Source organism: Sceloporus occidentalis, unplaced genomic scaffold (assembly GCF_023333645.1).
Source record: "Sceloporus occidentalis isolate IW3139 unplaced genomic scaffold, rSceOcc1.0.p SCAF_1, whole genome shotgun sequence".
Classification (NCBI taxonomy): domain Eukaryota; kingdom Metazoa; phylum Chordata; class Lepidosauria; order Squamata; family Phrynosomatidae; genus Sceloporus; species Sceloporus occidentalis.
The window spans coordinates 45,532,989-45,544,991 of NW_028316981.1; positions in this window are offsets into that span (position 1 = coordinate 45,532,989).

Below are 12,003 nucleotides of genomic sequence, written 5' to 3' on the forward strand. Positions count from 1 at the left end.
TTCATGCATTTTATTTTATTAATGTTCTGCCTTTCTCCTGCCATGGGACCCAAGATGGGTTACATCAAGGACAGAAATACAATAAAAATAAAAACCTGATGATAACTAAGTTAAAACACAATTAAACAAGCCATTATATTAAAACATCATTAATAAAAGCTACTTTCCTTGAGACTGTCGAGTCCAGTAAAATTTCTTTTCATCCTTCCTTAACTCACATTTGCTTCAGAAAGAGTATGAAGTAACTAACTTTATCCCCTCGGTGTCCTCTGGATGGGTGGAAAACAGGGCCAGCCCTGCTGTTATGTAAAGGCTGGCCCTCAAGGTATGTACTGAAGGGAGATAAATCACAACGTATTGGAGGATGAAGGTATGTGTGTGCGTCTCTTTCATCCATACTGCATCCCCTATGATTGCTTGTTCCCATCAGATCTGATGGAAGATGCTATTTCACCTTGAGTGTTGATTTAGGATTCCGCTTCCATTCACCTCAGCTTCTGTACATGGAACAAGAAGTAAATGCCAATTTAACCTTCACCTGAGATGGAAAAAACATCTTGGGCATCTGTAGGCAAACAAAGACTTTTTGTTTGAACAGGAGACTTTGAAGACTGATTGTTCAAAGGAGAAAAGGCATAATGTGCTACATTATCTATCAGTTGTTTTCTTTTTGACTTGTGATTTTTTTTTATAGTTTAAATACATTTTAAACTTTTGTAATGTGAGTTTTCAGCTGTTTTAACTTTTGTAAGCAGCCCAGATTGGGAAAAGGTAGGATATGACAAGAAGAAGAAGAAGAAGAAAACAAAGAAAAAGAGGAGAAGGAGGAGGAGACTGATGCTGCTGGAAAATGTACCTTTAGTCCCTGGCAAAGAAAGACAACAATGACAATTTGGAAAATGTTTACCAACAATATTCACCAATTGTTGAAAATTCATTTCGGCTCAGCTGGAGACATCTGTTGGAAGAAATTCCAGCAGGCAGGGCAGGAGTAGTGGGATCAAGGTAACTGGATGTTCAACTTTTCCAGGACCTGTCCTACATTTCAACCTTCTGTCCAGAAGGCATTCCAAATTATCTCCACTTGGAGCATGACTAAGAAGCGTGTATTTATATTTATATTAGTGTTTTTAGCTTTTATTTTTTTAATGGTCTAATTTTTCTCAAATGTCCTATGTTTTGAGGTGCGAATCTTTTAAAAAACGAACTCAGGAAAAGCCAGTTATCGATTATCCCAAGTTAAGTGGTTTTTTGACAGCACCTCTTCCCCCCCTCCCCCCAAAAAAGTGGAATTGGATGCATTTGGGTTGCATGTGAATAATGGAGATTCAACTTGGATTCATCCTGGATTATTTTCAGCATCTGAATAACCCCTAAATGAATCAGAGACAAATGAAGAAGGAAGTGGAGGAAAACAGAGCAGGAAACACACGGGAGAAGTTTTTTTTCCTGACATGGCTCATGGAAATCTGGTTGACTATGCCCTTTTGGAGAATAGAGAAGACACAAAAGAGACTGAAGAAAAGATTTGAAAATTTCAATTTCCACACTATAGTTCTCTAAATATCCATCCAGTTTAGCCATCTGAAATTTTGGGGTTTGTAGTACTAAAAGCTAAAATTTCTAGGGTGTATCCATACTGTAGAATTAAGGCAGTTTGAAACCACTGTAATTTCCATGGCTCAGTCCTTCAAAATCCTGGGCTTTGTTAATCCCATAATTCTGTTGGATAGAGTCATGGCATTTAAAATGGTGACATAGGTGCGTTACAGAGCACCGAAAAGCGGTGCTCTGCCTGCGCCGTCATTAGCTGCGCCGAGAAGTCCCAGTGGCCAAACCGCAAGGGCAGCTAAAAAGAAGCTCCAAAATGGCACTTCTTCTTGTGTCATGGAAATGACGTGACGAGGTGTCAATGGCGCACTCGACGCGTCATTTTTGTGACGCTACATGCGGACACTAAGCGTCTGGCACGTAAAAATGGCCACGCCCGTGTGTATAGGGCGTGGCCATTTTTACGCCCCCATCACATGCTGGGGTGAGGCCGGTATGGACGCTAGGTCCTCGGCCAACCGCTAGCACATGACGGGGGCGCCACAAAGGCCCGTGTGAAACGGGCCACTGTTCTTTAATTCTGCAGTTTGGCTACCCCTTCAGTCTGTGCACTAGGGATTGGGATCCTCTGCCTGTGGGCCAGGGAGCTGAGGTGGTATTGATGTTAAGAGGGAAACAAATTATTTTTGCTATAAGCAGTGAAATGTTTGGCTGCCAACCTTTGCTATCATTATTTCAGCCTTAAGTGGTGTTCATTTGCAAGGGGTAATCAATTCTAAAGCTGTACTAGTATGCACATTATTCTGCATGTGTAGCTTCCCTCTTTAATTGCTCACTGTTTGTGGAGCCATGTCTTGTGTTCTGTGATGTGTATTTTCAATGCTATTAAGGCATAGCTTTCTCCCTCTCTGCAGATTCCAGAGCTTCTAAGTTAATTGCTGTTGGGATGCAGTGATCAATGTGTCAGCAGCAACCAAGTTCATTTTATTTAGGTTTAGTTCACTCCTATTCACACTGGCAATTTGTTGTTATTGCTTTAGTTCTTCTACCTCTAATCTTGGCAGGAAGGAGGAGGAAACTAAAAATCTTTGTGAGATGAAGGAGCATAGCCTCTGCAGGAGCGACCTGTGTTTTGCTCTTATGCGAAGTGTTAAGAGAACAAAAACACATGGAGGAGGGGGATTTGTGGCTATTTGAGTGATGTCTACCTGCATGCCAGTGTTGTCAGCATTGGGAAAAGCTGTTGTTAATTGAAAGAAGGAGTGTTCAGGCTTCATTGAGAATTGTTGGATAGAGATTAGTAGGGAAGCTGCTTCATTACAGCCTGTGGAATCCAGGCTTTGACTTTATAGATTTATTTAATAAATTCTGATTCATTCCACGGCTGCCTCTTGAGACCATTATCTTCCCATGGCAGCTTGCAGTATGAAAACAATGCATGTTGACAAAAGTATTAATAAAACCATTTATGTTAACACAACCATTATATATCTGTATATGTGTATATATATGTGGGTAGATAGAATGTAAAGTCAGTTTGATATTTTTGTTTATCTAAGTTTTGTTTATCTCTATCATAGTCTGTTAGGAACTATGTAGCAGAAACTATGCGGTAGTCTGCATTGGCCAAATAAAGTGGCTTCAAACAGCTTTGAAGGTGGGGTGTTTCGATGACGCATAAGGTAAAAGCAGGTAGAAAGTGAAATGAAGCCACACTCCAGGGCTAAAAACTGGAGCAAAAAGGAGCTGGGATACTCTGATTCAAGATAGAAAATATGCATCATTGCGGTGGCATATAAACAGCTCAGTGCCAGTATGAGACTCTGACAAAGCAAAAATGTGATCACCAATAATGCAATGGATGTAATTACAGTGGACCCTCCATCCACAGATTCCAGCATCTTCCAGATGGCAAGACCCTTGTTATCAGTAATGGTGGCACGTGCAAGCAGCTGTGCCACAATTAGGGACTGCATTTGCGGTTGTGACCATGGGAGAAGCCTGTGGGAGGAGGGGGAGGAGAAGGAGGACCAGCAGGCAACCCCAGGCCAGCTAGATAGGCGCCCGCCACCCCAAGGGAGAATTTGCTGGGCACTGGAGGCACAGGCAGGCAAGGGTGTCAGCCAGAAGAGGGCTGTGGGGTGCCTGCAGTGCCCTACAAATCTCCCTTGGAGACTGTACTGCTGCTATGGGACTCCCAGCTGACCCGGTTGTGGGGGCCACCTCCCTTCTCCATCTCTCATGGAGTGAGTAGTATCCACCTTGGCACTCCCCAGCTCTGCCCAATGCGCTACCAGATGCCCTGTGCTCCCTTCTGCTCCCCAGCCACCCCTTGTCTGGCTGGCAGGAGTAAGGTGGGTGCCACCCACTCTGTGGGGCATGGAAGAGGGAGGTGGACCCACACTGGGTCAGCCAGGTATCCCACAGCAGCAGCACAGCCTCTGCCGAGGGCACCCCACACCCCTCTCCTGGCAGGCACCTTTACCCACCTGTGCCCTTTGGTACCCAAAAATTCTCCCTTGGGGCAGTAGGCACCTACCTAGTTGGTTTGGGGCTGCCTGCTGGTCCTCATCCTCCCACAGGCTCCTCTCACAGGTGCGAATGCACATACAGTCCCAATGGTGGCACAGTTCTTCCCAATGATGGCACAGCTACATTCATGTGCTGCCACTGGGGACATTTAAGATTTGAGCATGCACAGAATTTGGTATCCACCGGGGGGAGGGGGCTCCAGAACGGATCCCCCATGAATACTGAGGGCCCACTGTACAACATACACAAACCAGACAGTCCAACAGGGGAACATGAGGTGAAGGGGGTATGTATGGGGGGGGATCCATGATTGTGTTTTGCCATTATATCGCTGGACACATCGAGGAAGTGCATCACATGTACAGGCAGTGCATCACATGTGCAACTGTGTGGCTGGTCATACTGGCAGACATCCAATGGAGTGACATCTGGATGGGAAGAGGGAGGTACCTGGAAGTTGCAGGCAGTGTGTTTGAATGTGCGATGATGCACATGCATGCCAGGGAGGCAACAAAAAATAACCATGCCACACAGCTTGATGCCACATGGTGCAGACAGCCCATGGGTGTTTGGCCTGCCTTGGGAATGGACCATGTAGACAGTAGGGTTTTGACCTGCTTTCAGAAGACCTGCTTTCAGATTGAGCCACTTTTTTCTGCCCATCTGCTCTGGTCCTGTTAGTAAATTGTGCAGCTATGCAATGGGACAGCAGCACAAATGTTGTAATGGGCATTGGACATATCAATGGCATCAGAACTTCTTAGTCAGTGACCTGATGGGACTGATGTGGTTTGTCACATTGTGCATTGGTCACTTTGCTGGTTCCCCTGCATAGCAATTTGTGATTGTAAATGCAGCCCCTTATTGGATATCGACATTACACAACTGCCCATTTCTAACTGACACAGATGGAAGTCCACTTACAAAGTTACAGGTTCCCAGCAGAATTCCAGTTATTGCTTTTAACTTTTGCCTTAGTTGTTTTAACTGTATTCTGTATTCTCTATTCTGTTTTCGCTTATATTATCCAGCATGGTTCTAAAACTGGGGAAAAGGCAGGATATAAATAAAGGGTGGCATCCAGTTGGGCAGTTCCCATGTGGGAAGCTAGACTTAGGACTTGTAACTGTTTCATGTTCACATTTACAAATGCCTCTACAACCCTCCATAAAAGCCAGGAAACCTTTCTAAGGGATGGAGTTCTGCTGTGCTGGCAAGTGGGGCACTCAAGAATAATGCATCCAACACCTTCCCACTGCAACCATGATGTGATGAGATGTTGCAAGAGAACCCTGCAAGAGTCCTTGCTTCTGCTTGTTGCATTGCAGCTTGCTGGCAGAAGGAGGCTGGATGCGTAAGTCTTCAGTGCATTGCATAATGCCTTCGCTCATAATTAATGCCTGGCTCTTAGTGTAGATTTTAGGGGATTGGATCAGGGAATGGAGTTCAGCGACAACATCATAGCCGTGTCCCATGGAGGATCTCAGCTCAAACAAACAAACAAACAAACAAACAAACAAACAAACATTATGTTTCAGTGTTTGAGTTTACAGCAAATGCCTTATAACATCTCACAACTGGTTTAGTATGCTAATTGGTTTTGTTCCAATTGTCTTGATTATTGTGAATAATCCCCATTGTAGTCTGGGGTCAGGTGGAAGGATTCATTTGGACACTTTGGTCAAGCTTTCTCAGTGTGATGAATAATGATGTATTCTTAATATCTCTAGACTCTTCCTTGATTTTGGTTTACTTCAGCATTAACTGTCTAACAGCTGTGTTAACTTGGTAATTTAAAGCAGACTTCAAGAACATCTCTCTAGATGTGTTAGAGCACAAACCCCACCATTTCCAACTAACATACGTAGATCATGTTAGCTGGGGATAGTGGGAATTGTAATCTAACACATGGGGAGAGTGCCACATTGGGGAAAGCAAAGCACTGCATAAAGGGAAGAAATATTCCAAACCTGCCAGAGATGGAGAAATGAGGAAAAGGCGAATAGAGGAATTTTAAAACCCCTTTGCTCTTTCATCTGTATCCCAAGGTGTAAGATTGCTATTGTCACCTCCATTACCAGAACTTCACGTTTTTAAAAGCAAGTCTGACAAAGTGGCACACACAAATCATTTTTACAAGGGAGGAGAAATCCATGCACTTAGTTCGTTAGGTCATCATGAAATCTTGGTCAATAATGCAATCAGGTCAGTGAAATGAATCATCTCTCTCAAGCTACTGGTGTGTGACCAGTTCTAAAAAAGTAGAAATGGAATGAAGCCTCATTTTTGTCCATCTGAAATACATTTCTTTTGTACACTGGGGTCTCCTTTGGCTGTATAACCTCCAAGGAGATAAAAATGTACTGAAAAAATTCCATGTCTCCCTACCAGCTGAGCTTATACGTTAATGCAGATGTTTTATGTTTGAAAGTTGAGCAAAGACGCTCTTATTGCTTGTTTCCATTTGATATCTGTGAAATTTTCTAAAGGAGAGTTCAGGATGCTTGATTTACTCTAGGATCAATTTATCTGTCTTTCGAGCAATCCATTCCAAATGAATGAATTATTTTCTTTTCAGGTATCTTCACTCTCCAGCTTTCACAACCTTACATGGAAAGATTTAAGAAGGATATAGTCATGTCAGAATGAATTCAGAGAAGGGTAACAAGGATAATAAGAGTCATGGAGAACAAAACATATGATGATATGTTGAAGGAGTTGGGCATGTTCAGCTTGGTGAAGAGAAGACTGAGGAGTAACATCATCATGCTCTTGAAATATCTCAAGGGATGCCACAAAGAGAAGCTTGCAGGCTTGTTTTCTGCTGCCTCAGAGGGCAGAAATACATCTAATGGTTTTAAGTTACAGGAGGGTAGATTTTGATTGAACATTAGAAGGAACTTCTTGACTGTGAGAGTTGAAGGGCCTGAAGCTCAATATGTCCAAGACAGAGCTTCTTGTTTTCCCTCCTAAGCCCACCCTTCACTACTCCTTTTCTATTTCTGTCAATAACGTCTCTATCCAGCCGGTCCAGGAAGCCTGCAGTCTTGGTTTCATTTTTGACTCCTCTTTGTCATTTATCCCCCAGATCCAGACTACAGCCAAAGTCTGTAGATTTTTTGTCTATAACATTGCCAAAATCCGTCCATATCTCTCAGCTTCTACCGCAAAGACACTGGTCCATGCCCTAGTGGTCTCACGACTAGACTACTGTAACCTCCTCTTGGCAGGGCTTCCCCTCTCTCATCTCCACCCATTCATTTCTGTTCAGCATTCAGCTGCACGCATTATTTCACTCGCTCGCCGTTATGATCATGTCTCGCCTCTGTTGTCCTCCCTTCACTGGCTCCCTTTTCCTTTCCGCATCAGGTACAAACTTTTGCTACTCACCTTTAAAGTCCTGCATGGGCTGGCCCCTCTTTATTTAACCGATCTTCTCTCTCCCTACATCCCTACTCGCACTCTCCGCTCTGGTAGCCAAAGTCTCCTCTCTCAACCCAGGATCTCCTCTGCCCCATCCCGGATCCGTCCCTTCTCTCTTGCTGCCCCCCATTCCTGGAACCTTCTTCCTCTGCATGCACGGCTCATCACTTCCCTAACCAGCTTTAAGGCTGAGCTGAAAACCATATTGTTTAGGGATGTGTTTTCAGGGAATTTGTGATTGTCATCTGGCTGTCTGATAATATTTGATGTGATGTGATTTGTTTTATATTTGATGTTTTTAATTTGTTTTTTCTTTTCTATATGGTAATTTTATCTATTCCTCTTTTAATTGTTATTATCTTAGAATGTACGCCTTGGGCAGGCTTTTATATACTTTTTAATTTTACCGACTTTGTACAGCGCTGTGTATAATTACAGCGCTCTAGAAATAAAGTTTAATAATAATAATAAAGGGTGGTCAGATCTCCTTCTCTGGATATCTTCAAAAAGAGTCTGTATAGTTACCTGCTGGGGATGCTTTAACTGGAGATCTTGCACTGAGCAGGGTGCTGGACTCAATGGCCCATGAAGCCCATTACAACTATGATTCTATGATTTTGTGGAATAGGAAATTGGTTGCTGCAGTTAAAGTCAATAATGATGATAATAATGATGATGATGATGATAATTTTACCCCGCCTCTCCTGTAGGATTAAAGCTGCTTACAACATCTATAAAATACAGTATAAAATACAACATGCATTAAAATACATTCTATTATTCCCTCCCCCCAAACTATACCATCATAAAATACCATTAAAACAATTACATACTCAAGTTAGTTGCATTAGCTTCCACTAATCTTAGGCACAGTACAGAGCGCCAAAAAGAGGTGCCTTCCTGATGCCTCTCTTTGCTCTGCAGGAGGGTTGCAGCAACCAAATTGTGCAACGCTGCTGTGGAGCAAAAAAGGAGTGCCTGGAAGCGGCTCCTTTTTGCGGCACCACTGCGACACTGCAAAGCGCCAGAGATGGCGCGATGATGTCGCAGCTGCGACACCCCATTTGGAAGTGGTGCAGCCACGACATCATCATTACACACCCCGTCTTGTGGGCGCACTGCAACTGCAGTGCGTCCATGACATGTGAGGGTTGCCGAGCGTGTGGGCACTCCGCCCACCAGGCAACCCTCGCACATGGCGAGGGCTTCGCAAAGGCCCATCTGTTCCAGGCCTTACATTATTACAAATATGTCCATTGACTTCAGTGGAAAATAAGTGGAATTCAGTCTGGACCCCTTCCAATTGGGGTGAGGGCTGGCTTTTAAATTAAAGTGTTAGGAAGAACATCTGAAACTGATTCAACAGTAGCATGCTTTTTTCAGATGAATTCTCCTACCACGTTCTTCTAGAAGTCTAACAAAGCTCTTTAAAGACTCGTTGCAGCATAGCAAATTAGTAGAGAACTCTGCTGTTTTCTGGATCACTGTATGTTTTCAGGTTATGCTTTTTGATGGGAACATCCTTTATTTTTCTTTTTAGTAAGAGAAAGCAATAGCTGGTTCAAGAAATCTATGTGGGCAATTTCACCTTTCTGCCCAGCCCATAGTAAATCAATAGTAACCTCATTTGTACAAACACCTGAACACACACTGAATCATCTAAGAATCACTGGAAGGACTGATTGTACTTTCAGTTGTGGACAAAAGGTGCATTATGACCTCCTCAGGTTTCTGAATTTCTGTACTGTCAAGCTATTTCTATTCATTTAGTCCCAGGGAATGTCACAGTAAGGTTCAGGAGCCTTACCTCCTGTGCAGTGGAGCAATTCTCAGGTACAGCCTGCAATTGTTTTGAACTTTGCTGCTCTGCAGCTTGACCCTGGTAATAGCCAGAGATACTGCACCTCACATAATAATCAGAGAGCCAGGTGTTCCAGTTTTGGGAGTCTGTAGGCTGGCTGATTTCCTATTATTCTAAATTGCCAAACACAATTCCAGGTTAAGATGAGGTGAGTACATGTGTTTCTACCAAACATTATGGAGTATTATGAAGACACATGGCTACCTCTAGCCATGACTAGCCAATCTATTGGGCTGTGGATGTGCAACTTCCAGTAGTCCAATGTGTTAGAGTTAGCAAACTTTGTGAGCCCATACTCACATAGTTTCCATCATAACAACTTGCTCTTTTCTTTCTTTCTTTCAACGTATCTACATGTGCCTCCTTTATTTATTTATTTATTTATTTAACACCATAAGTTTTGCATAGCACTTTACAGCCTCATCAAAACAACATAAAACCTGCCCATGGCATGTAATTAAAAATCATAAGATATAAAATGATATACAATAAATAAGCAATGTATCCCATTAAAATACAACCATAAAACTATAGGCAAATATTACACCATTAATCTGGATTATTAGAGAATATCAAACTGCAGTTTTAAATGGTTCAGAGAACAAAAAAGTCTTTAGTTCAGACTTAAAATTAGCTAAAGAAGTGATAATCCACAGGCGTTTGGGAAGACCGTTCCAGGAATAAGGTGCGGCAAGTGAAAAAGAATGAATCCGATCCAGTAAAGAAAAAGTCTTTGGCTGGTTAAGGAGCCCAGAGTCCTGGGATCGAAGAACTCAAACCGAATGGTAAGATGAGATAAGAACTCCTGCATCATTTGACTATGTATAAGTACTTGGTAAGTAAAACTGTATGTTTCACAGGACAGACCAAGCTCTTTCTCTACTATACCCTGTGTGTGTATCTGTGTCTGTGTGCATGCAGGGGGCAAGGAATTAGTTATTGTTCAGTTTCTATCTTGACAATTTGATTACTGTGTTTGAGAGAACCACTACTGTTTTACATTTCCTGACGCAGAAGGTAATTTTCAGCCTTAGGAAACATGATTCCAGGATCATACCAGGCCTAGAACTTCTGATTTTTTTTAATTGCCAGAAGTCCATTTCTGATTTTGGGCCCCATCCTCCCCCCCTCCCCACTCTCTTGGGAGTATTGTTTCATTTGGGGGATATGGGTTTTTGGAAATGATCCCACGTGCCCTTTTATTATAAAATATATAGAGACATTTATTATTAAATCATACTTTGACACTTCTGCAATAGGCAAAATGACTCCACCACCTCAGGCAATGTAGTGCTGGAAGAAGCAAATGGCTCTGCCTTCTCCTCAAGGGTTTTTGCCACCAGTGGTGTTCTCTGAAGCAAGCCTGGTCTCAAATGTCTGGTTATGGGGGAAGACTACCTCAAATCCAGGCTGGTTCTGTGGATCACAGCAATAACCACTTTTGTGCTTGGCACTGCTCTTCATAGTGCTTTCCAGATGCCATTTTCCTTGCTCCAGGGGTAATGACAGGGCAGATCATAATGAGGTAAAAGTAGCAATGAGATAGGGAGGATGGGGAAACGTCTTCTCTCTTCTCCTCAAGCAGTGGGAGAACTTGGCTGATGGCTAACCTAGCAGTGTCATCAATGCGAAGATGAAATCTGTACCATGGTGAGGGAATTATTTTTTACAAATGTCACCAATCAGATGTGCTGTGGCACAGTAAAGATTTTATTGCTCTCTTTGACATATTAGTATATGTGCAGGTTCTGCATACCTGGCTCCCTGAATGATGATTTCCTAGAAACACCAAAGGAGGATAACTTCTCCATAAGGTTTGCAATGGTTGCTAGAGTTCTAGTAGGAGATGGACTGGAGATAGGGACCTTGTAGTCAGGCAAAGTCGACCTCTACTGAGGTGAGCACTAGAGCCAATGGAGTACCCTGAGCCTTGTCTCAGTTCATGGTTGTTGTCTGACAGACAGAAGAGCGCTGATCAAGTTTAGATATATAAAAGTTTAGATTAGGTTTCTGAATGTCAGTCAAATGTTTCCACAGCTGATCCAGGAATTCTTTGACAACAATGTCAATAAGATTGCTTTACTCTTCTAAAATGTAAGAACTGCTGTTCCAATGTGTGAACATAAATTTTCTATTGATGTTTCTGCCTGTACATCATTTTTTTGACAATTTGCTAAATTGCCTTTAAGACATTAACACATTGCATGCAAACACGGAAAACTTTAATTTTTTTTATTGAGGTGGGAATATTGGAAGAGCTATTTATTGTTGGTACCAAATCCAGTCCAATGTTTTCCTGTAAAAATACATACAGTCATAACTATTTTAAGATGGACTACGGTAATAATTATAAACTGTTTTCTGTCAGCTTTGCAGGGAGTCAACATGGAGTTCAGATGTATTTACAAGGATCTGTAAACTGGTTGCGTAAAGCCCACCCATGGGTTCTGAATGCTAAAGCCACTTGGAAGAACATCCAAGGTAACTCCTTCTCTCTATGCCAGTGCATACAGTGACTGTGCTCTCCATAATGCTGGGCTCATTCAGAGAATTTCCAATCATGCCTCCACTGAGAAGCATTGCTGTCACATATGTAGCCATCTTCAGGGAAGTGCAGGTCAGCATTCTTGAGAGCT